Genomic DNA, 9,206 nt, shown 5'->3' on the forward strand with positions numbered 1-9,206 from the left:
CATAACCTGATCTAAAGCCTACCTGAAAGCCCAGCAGGAAATTTCCACTAAATTACTTTGTGGGTTGCAGGAGCTGGACTTGATGATCCTGGTGGATCCCTTCCAGCTCAGCATATTCTATGGTTCTGTGATTTTTCAGGGTCTATTTTGCCTTGTGTATGTGTGGTGGTTTATGTTTGCAGCAGGGAGCGTCGAAGGGAGCACTGGATCTTTGTTAGGAGGTAGCCAGCCAGACCACAGCACCCCCAGCTTTCATTGGAACCCCAGCTCTGTCCCAGGCCCCCATCTTCCACTGAGCCTCCAACCTTGCCCTTCCTCTCCCTCTGCAGAGCAGGGATAACCCTATTAGCTACCTCGCAGGGGTGTTGTGAGGAGTCAAGCATTGCTGTTAGAGGAAAAGTGCTCTTTGAATGTTCAGTGTTTGTGTTTTGAGACACCACAGGTCCTTTGTAGGACAACGGTGCTTGAATTGTCTTTAATTTAGAGTATGTTTTTCTGTAACTGTGCATAGTTAAACATATTTGCGTGTTAAAATACCTGAGCAGTATTTCAGGATAGATATCCATTGCCTTTTACTAGCAGCCCACTGGCCAGAGGAGCTCACTGGGAAGCAACAAGAAGTATCTTAAAGCTGTTGGTCACCTCTTGGCTTGGCTTCTGTAGCTTGGGGCTCTGTGCTCTCCTTGAAGTCCTCACAGGACACCTTCTAATGCATCTGATGCAAGAGCTGAGACCCCTTTCCCTTTGTTTTAACCCATTTTCCTCATTTCAGGCACGTAGCCTTTGCGCATCATGTTGCTTGTGCACCCAGCCTGCTCATGCAGTGTTTCTGGGATGTTTTGCAGTATTAACATTTAAAGAAGTGGTTTGCTCTAATTTTGGAGAGTTATCAAATGCACAGTACTCATTGCATGGCATTTGGTGCATGATGTTGAATATGAACTTTGATAGGGCAAAGGGTGGGGGTTGTCCCTCCCTCCAAGCCCTAATGGGAATGAACGGCAAGGTCCTCAGTCATCCTCAGGCCTGGGGGAACGACCAGCAACGTGCATTGCTGTCCTTGGTGTGATGCTCTCACTTGAACACATCAATGCACGATCCCCAAGGAGATGCCTGCTCCTGTCTCCTCCTTTGCCTCTTGCCGCAGACAAAGCTGCAGCCATGGTGGGTCTGTGGCAGCAAGGCCTGGCCCAGCCTCAGCTCTTTGGCTGGGAATAGGACGGGAAGGAGAAGGATGAGGATGGCAGCTCAGCAAGACAAATTGCCTTACCCAAGCTGCTAGCAGTGCTGCCCAGCCCCCTGCAACAGGCTCAACCCCTCAGCAAAAACCGCTCTTACTGTGAGCAAACATGGGACAGCAGCTCCCCCCATCTCTGCCCTTGCAGCCCTGAGACAATGCTGGCCTTGCTGCCTTCCACGTACAGGTAAAGATGAACGCTGTGGGTTTGGGTTTTTTAGGTTTAGTTTGTTTATCTTTGTGTTGTTTGTTTGTGATAGAGCACTTTGAGTGGCTGCAGCACTGGCAGGCAGCAGGAGCCACAGGACCGAGCTCCAGCAGGGGCTGGAAGTTGAGGTTAAGGTTTCTCGGCCATGCACTTTGAGAGCCTGGCTACCATCTGCTTTCCTTTTTATTTGCTATTCTTGTTTACAGCGTGGAACGCTTCTTCCATGACTCTTTCTAATGTATTAGAATTATTACTTTTAAGAAAAAAACATTTTTATGTCTGCTTTTTCGTTTGTTCAGTTTGTGTTTTTTTAAAGAAAGGGGGGGGGTTAGAAAAAAAAGTCAATCATTCCTTTTTACACTGATCCAGACTCTCCAGAGTGTTTGATGCTGTGTTTTACTTGGTTGTAATAATAATGTTTAAAGTAGTTTAGCATAAATTCAGACTCCACAAGCTTTTTTTACAGAAACAAAAGCTGCACCAAGACTGGTTGCCTTCTCCTGATGACTTCTAGCTTGGTTCACTGGCTTCAGCTGTAACAGGTCCATCCTGCTCCATCTCTGCTTTCCTCCCTGATTTTCTACTGTACTTAAATACAGGCATCCCCAGCAGCAGTGGAAAGAAAAATGCTCCTTTCTACTTACCATCGTCCTCTCCCAGCTGAGCAAAGGGCAGCATCCCTTCTGACGCACAGCTGCTGATCAGCAGCGCTGCTGAAGCTTGTTTTTTGGCCCAGAGTTTGTGTTTGGAGTTCGTTTTCCTGCCTGTAGGCAGTGTAGGGAGGGTTGGACAGGATGGGGAGCGGGTGGACACAGCTCCTTGCACAGCAGGTGGGTGGGTGGGTGCAACTCACACTCATGAGTCAGGGCTGAGTCACGTTTACAACAGTCACTGGGAACGTAAGGTGGTGCTGCTGACAGCTGAAGATGCATTTTAAAAAGCTGTAAGTGAGCAGTACCTCTGACACACCCGAGATTTCAAGGCCAGGGCTTCCTGGGCTTAGATGACCATGCTGCTCTTGCCTTTGAAGTGTTAAATGTGAGCAGTGTTCTGGCTCCCCTGAGAGAAAGCTGCCACTTGGTGTTCAGCAGCATGTTGATGGTGAACACAGGGCCTCTGTCTTTGCCAGAGTAGCACGGAGGGCACAAAGACTGACAGCAGGTGGAGGGGCCAGAATTAGCTAAATGGAACCCTAGGATTTAAGAGCAGTGCTTGAAATTGGCATCCCCATGTGTCTGTCACCCACTGAGTGCTGTAGGCTCGTTTTCCTGCTTCTATCACTGCCCTGCCTCACTAAGAGATCAAACAGGAACAAAAATTGCTCTCCAGTGCCCTTAAATTAGCTCGTTTATATTAACTGGTTAAAACCTGGTCTGAAACACCACAGAAAAACAAAAAGCCCTAGCACCACTGACCACCACAGTGTTTACTGGTACAGAAGCACCCTGAGGATGCAGCTCTTGGCATATCTCCTGTGCCATTTCATACTGAATGCCAGCAAAGGGATGCAATGCTGTGGGCAAGAGTGAGATCCTTGGCTGGACTGAAGCAAACCTCATCCCTCCTGTGTTCCAGGTGCTCACAAGCAGCCTTACTGCACAAGCTGCTTTGTGTCCCCTGCCAGCCAGCAGCTCCCGTGAACCTGTTAGCTCTTGGGCAGGGCCAGGGGACCGGGTTTGGACATCTGCCATGGTTACTTATGTGACAGGCAGTGCAGGGTTTAAATATGGCATTTATCCAACTGCTAAAACAGCATCCCTGCCAAGGAGAGAGCAGAAGTGTCCAGAAGGGCAGCTTACCCAAGGGAAGGTGAGTTGTGCTAGGTTTGAGGGTTGTGTTCCTCCATTAAACAGCCTTGGTTCACTTGGTTGTTGAAAAAAAAAAAAAATTTGAGTAAGATACTGCTCATTGGTATCCTTGATCCCCAGACTCCCTGCATCTGCCTGGTTATGGCCTTGTGGCTGTGGTACTCTCACCCTGTCCCTGCAGGGACCAGGGACAGGCATGGCTCCACCCCCTCCTCTGACAGCATCCCTCCAGCTAATGCAGAGGTACCCAGCCTTGACTTGGTGCTTGGTGGGGCTCTCAGGTGTGGTTCTGGGATGCCAAGCACCCACTGCAGAGTCCTTCCCAAGGGAAGACCACCCCTGGGCCTTGCCCACAGGTAAGCCTAAGCCCTTCCTTCTCGTACCAGAGCAGGGTAACACCTCGGGGTGCACCTGCCTGGTGTCCAGCCTGGCCTCCAGCTGCTGCCAGGAGCGCCAGGTCATGGCATGGTTCCTGCAGCAGAGGGGTGTCAGCACAGGAGGGGCTTGTGTCCCTGAGGGGATGGGAGAGTAGTCAGCCCCAGTGTCATTGCAGCAGTACCCCTTGCTGTGCCCCCAGGGCCTGAGTGCTGCTCGCAGGGGACGAAGAGCAGGACAGTCCCAAAGCCCAAGGTTACAGATAGCCACTTGCTGGACAGCGTTGGGACCAGCAGCAAATGAATGCCATAGATGGTGTTGAGGCTGCTGCTTAAATTCTAGTGGTCTTACGAGCCAGGAACTGGTCCTCCCCCTGCCTTTTCCTCTGCACTCGGTATTTGCCAGTATTATCAATCCCCATTTTCTTGGTGGAGCCACTGCTGTTGTCAAAGCAGCTCTCCAGCTCCCAGGGCTGCTCCCCAAGGCAGAACTGCAAACTCCCCAAGCTGTGCTTGGCTGTGGTGGCCTGGCAGCCCCCTGTGGCTCCTGTCCTTCCTGGCTCAGGAACAGCCAAACTGGCAGTGGCAGGAGCTGGGACAGGAGGGAGACAAAGTGTGTCTGTCCTCGCTGGCTCTCTGCCAAGCCCTGGCTGTGCTCGTCACCATCCCTGCCCACCTCCCATGATACGGAAAGCTCATCAAGCCCTGCGTGCCTCCGCAAGGCTTCAGTCAGTCAGCACTGAATAATTGATGCTAAGTGGAGCCTGGAGCACAGCCAAACTGAGGGAGGGAGCAAGGCTTTGTGGTGGTTTAGGCTCTGCTCCCAGGATAGAGCAGGGGGAGAGAGATGGGTGTGCTGTGTCTGGCAGCTTTGTGCCCCAGCCAGTTTGGCAGAGGCAGCTTGAGTTTGCCTGGGCCTGGGAGCACTCCTCCTCTTGGGCTTGCTGTACTGCTCACCTGCTGCTGTGTCCTACTGCCATGGCGGTGCTGCTGTGCTGTCATCCATCACCTGCTGCTGTGGCACCTATGGGAGCTGCATGCTGCTGTCATGCTGCTTTTGTGCTCCTTGTGTGCTGCAGTGGGGCTGTGGCAGTAGTGAATGGGACTTGGGGAGCAGAGCAAGGGCACCCCCAGTTCCAGCACCCTTTGTGAGGGCTGGTACCTAAGCTACAGAGCCTGTACTCAAACCCATAGCAAGACCAAAGGAGTTGCATATGGGGCCAGGCCCATCTGCCTCTTCCACTTCCCACTAGTTGCTGGGGGCCAGGATGGTGACTGTCACCCCCTTCCTACAGCATATCCCCAAGTATAAAGCAACACATGGAGAAAATAACAGACTGGCAGTTTAAAGAGGCAGATCTGATTGCTTCCCAAACCATCTCCCAAATCCTACTGCCTCAGTGGCTGAGGAAGCCCACAGGGCATACACCAGCATCCTCTTCACCTGGAAGGCTGTGGGCACCAGGAGACAACCAAACCACAGCTGAAACGTCTCACCAGGAGATGCAGCAGGTGGACCCATCCCACAAGCATCCTTACTCACTGGCAGCAGTTACAAAAGAGCCCAAGATGGGGAAGGAGATGGCTTAGAAGGCACACACAAAGACCTAGGTCCAAGGGATTGGAGTCACTAAAACCTGGCTATTCTTCCACACAGTAAAACAGGGTCCTCCTAAGACACAGAGAAGGGTTAACTAAGAAACTTCTAATTTTGTCCAAAACTGGTCTGAGCCCCCTTAGAGGTAGCTGTGGCTACACAGGATGCAGTATCACAAGCCCCTCTTCCAATTACACCATTAAGAGCCTGAGCCACTGGTACCCTGGAGGCCACTCAGCTGCTCCTGGAACATCTAAGCCTACAGACTTAGATAACCTCAGGCCTGGGGAAGCTGGTTCTTGAGAGGCTTTGCTTACCTTTATGGTGAAGGCAAGAAGTGATACAGAAGTACTGCTTAGGCTGGAAAAGTTTGCAGCAGTGGCTGTAGTCCTGAAGGGAAACCTGGTCTGCTCCTCTACCCAGCCACACTGCTGGTGAGGAAGATGAGACCAGCATTTAGCCAAGGCTGCTCTGTAAAACTCAGCCTTTGATTCAGCTGCCCCCACCACCACCCTCACAGCTCAGGTCTCACTCAAGCCCTGAGTCATTGCTGCCAGCTCCTGCACAACCCAGGTCTTTGCCAAAGCCCTCAGCAAGCACCATGCACTCACCTGCTTTGGAGTCATCCTCTCTGCTGGCTTAGGAGAACACTCCTGTGGAAGCCCTCACTGACCAAATGAGATCTGTTCCACCACTTGATCAGCATCTTTAAGGACTTGTAAGCAATTCTGGCAGTTGAGTCAGCTGTGATGTCTCTGGAGCCCCAACCCCTCTGCAACAGGGTGTGGGGCACTTGAATGATGTGAGAGAAGGACATGTATTCTATGTCTGTCCTGAGACATCTGGACCTGACCAGACTAGAACAGACCTCATCTGGACCTGACCAGACTAGAACAGACCTTATCATCTAGTCCGTCATTTAAGTACAGGTTCAGTGGTGGCACTTCTCCATCATGGGATATGCAGTCTCAACATAATCAGTAGGATGCTGACTGAAGCCTTCTCAGAGCTGGTTTTCACACTGGCTGGAGATCCACAGCACAGCCTAAGTTCAGCTTTGCCATGGCCAGCTGAGGAAATCACAACAGCCAGAGATGAGCTGATGTACTCAAATGTAGCAAAAGCTCACTGCTGTGGACTCTTTTTCCAGCTTCAGCTATGCAACAGGAATAATCGAAGTAACTGTACATTCTCCTCATCTGAGCTAATGCCTCTGAAACAGAGCTGAGGTCCACAACAAACTCCTTATCATATGGGAAACAACTGCAGTGTCTGAAAACTCCCATCTTCCAGTCCAGATACTTCTAGAACAAATATGCCTTGAATAACTATGGGGAAAATAAACTCCAAGCCCCTCATTTTCTTCTCCAAACCTAAATTCACTCCAGTGAAACTGTAATCCTGGTATTACTTTCAGCTGAGAAGCTCAGCTAGCAGAGAATACATTGTGAGCTCATGTACTGACCTCCTGCCTGTCAGGGACCAGGAAGATGTCCTGTTCCCAAACCATCAGCGTCAAGGCAGCAGGTAAAAAAGCCAAGTCAAGAGTAACAACTCCACCTGAGAGAAGTGATAGAATCTGGTTTTTGCCAACAGCAAAGATCAGACAGATCACAGCTGATGTATCTTGATCTGTTGTGATTCTCCTCCTGGAAGAAAGATGCTGTACAACATTAATGCGCAATTAATACCTGGTTTTGGACAGGAGCTGTGGTGCCAAGCTTTGAGCACCTCCTTTTGCACCTAAAATACCTCCAACTTTTAGCATGGACTTGAACAATGGACTTGTCCTGAGTTTGAATTTCTTGTGACCTTCTAATTACAGCAAAAAGCTAACCAGCTTCTGTGATGGTCTGTCACTGACCAGGACTGTTTGACAAGCTTGAATACCTCACCCTGAGTGCAGAAACCTCTCTGATGAAAGGGAGATGCCCCTACGTCAGCTTTCTGCTCCTTACCAAACTCTTGTAAGTAGTTTGTATTCTGGCCAGTGCTGACCTAGCACACCCTCACCAAGATGTGCCAGATTCTTGGAACTGCTATTGCCTGCCCTGTGAAGACACCTCAGCCCTGGCGCTCCCCAGAGCTTCTCAGCTTCAGTATAGCATTTGGCTCCCAGACAGAAATGAGAGGACACTCTCAGTGGTTAGAGCCATCCAGTCCTTGAGAGAACTCCAGCGTGTTACTTCTCTGGAAGCCTGCAGATAGATCTATCCCATCCTTCACCAACGGCCTGGGGAAGAATGGGATAAGTTCTACTGCAGATGAAGAACACCAGGTTCCTAGTGCAGTAACACTACCAAGCAAGGGCCTTTGTGTCATCTTCTAGAAGGACAAAGTGCTCCTGTCCTGTGGCCAGCTGTGCATAAGGTGCCAACTTTAGGAACAAACCCTGTACTTCCAGGTTTCACACTTGAAACAGCTCGGAGTGGGAGTTTTTCTGGGAGTCTGGTCCAGTCCCACCATGTAACACCAGGTTCAGCATCTTCAGCAATCCTCCAGCACAGGGACAGGTGCTGCTGCAAACAGCACACCCAACTAAAGGCAAGGCACTCTCTCCATGGGCAACTTCTGTCACTGCAGGAGCTGAGATCAACCCTTCTTCTGCGGGAACAGGATGCAGGGCAGCTGCAGCCAGGGTGAGGGCTGCGCCCTACAATTCAGAGCAGGCATTTACAGAAAGCAAGCCATTAGCACAAGTCCTCTCTTGCCCAGGCCAAAAGCAAAGGCAGCACCCCCAAGGAGCATGGGAGTTGAATTCTATTGCTTTAATTCTGCTGCTGCCTGGCATGATGGAGGATGAGGAACAGGATGGGAGGTTGCTTGCATGGATGCTGGGAAGCCCTGGGAGAGCTGTGGCTTTTTGCTGGGAGTGACTAGGGTTTCTGTACTGGTTTTGCCATTTGAGGCATGTGACTCACACCCCGCCCTCGCCGCTCCCAACCCACACCAACCTCGGCTGCCAAACCCAGCACCTCTTCAGGCCTGGGCTAGCCTATGCAGAACAGCTCCCTGCCACAGTCAGCTGGATCACCTTCCCCCTTTGCTGCCTCTAATTCTGGATGCCACCTAAATTAGCCTGTGCAATAGCCTGGAAGAGGGAAAGATGGCAAATACCAAGCCACCCGCTACACTGAGTAAAATGCCTTGTCTTGGGGCTGCAAGTGAAAGGCACATGGGTCAGACCTCAGGCAAAACCCCCAAAGGAGTAGAGCTGAGCAAAGACAGGGTTCCCAACAGATTAGCCCCTATCCAAAACACTCTTACTACTCACTCTAAACCCAGAGACTGAAAGCCTGAATCCTTTAGTCTTAGCTGCTGAGCAGCCAGACAGCTTTTGCAGTGCAGGAGAGCCCTTCTCAACATGCTCACCAGTAAGGAAGCCATGCACAGGGCAGATGAGGATTTGCCTACCTGTACATACTGGAGCAGCTCAAGGTGTATGTGCTATGCAGGTGGTTAGCTCAGCTAGGGATGGAGGGAACCAAAAAGTCCTAATTCTACCTCTAGAGCACAACAGATGATGGAAGTCTTAAGCCAGAAAGAGCTGACAGGAATCAGGGAAACAAGAAACTGGTACCAGCTAACGTGAACCCAGCTCTAGAATCTCTCTGATGCTTCTTCCCTTCCAAGCATTGCATCTGAGGCCATAAATTTCACAAGGATTAGGCTAAAAGTAAAGCACTCAAGGGGTGCCATGGATGGGCTTGGACTAGTTGTACTCTTCCACCCTCCCAAAACTTGAGGCCAGCAGAGTTTCAGGTGGGCTGGGAAGGACATGACAAAGACTTGCTGGAGACAGAGACAAGATGTCTTGCCCTGAGAGCTTGTCTCTCCCACCCCAATCACCTCCACGATCTACAGCATGATCTCAGTCTGTGGAAAGCAAATCTCGGCACCCTTTCCTCCCCACCGTCCCACCAGCGATCCTTCTGGAGCAGCCGCAGCAGCCTCTGGAAGGAGGACACAGCCATCAAGGTGA

The sequence above is a fragment of the Hirundo rustica genome, chromosome 6 (genome assembly GCF_015227805.2).
Source record: "Hirundo rustica isolate bHirRus1 chromosome 6, bHirRus1.pri.v3, whole genome shotgun sequence".
NCBI lineage: Eukaryota > Metazoa > Chordata > Aves > Passeriformes > Hirundinidae > Hirundo > Hirundo rustica.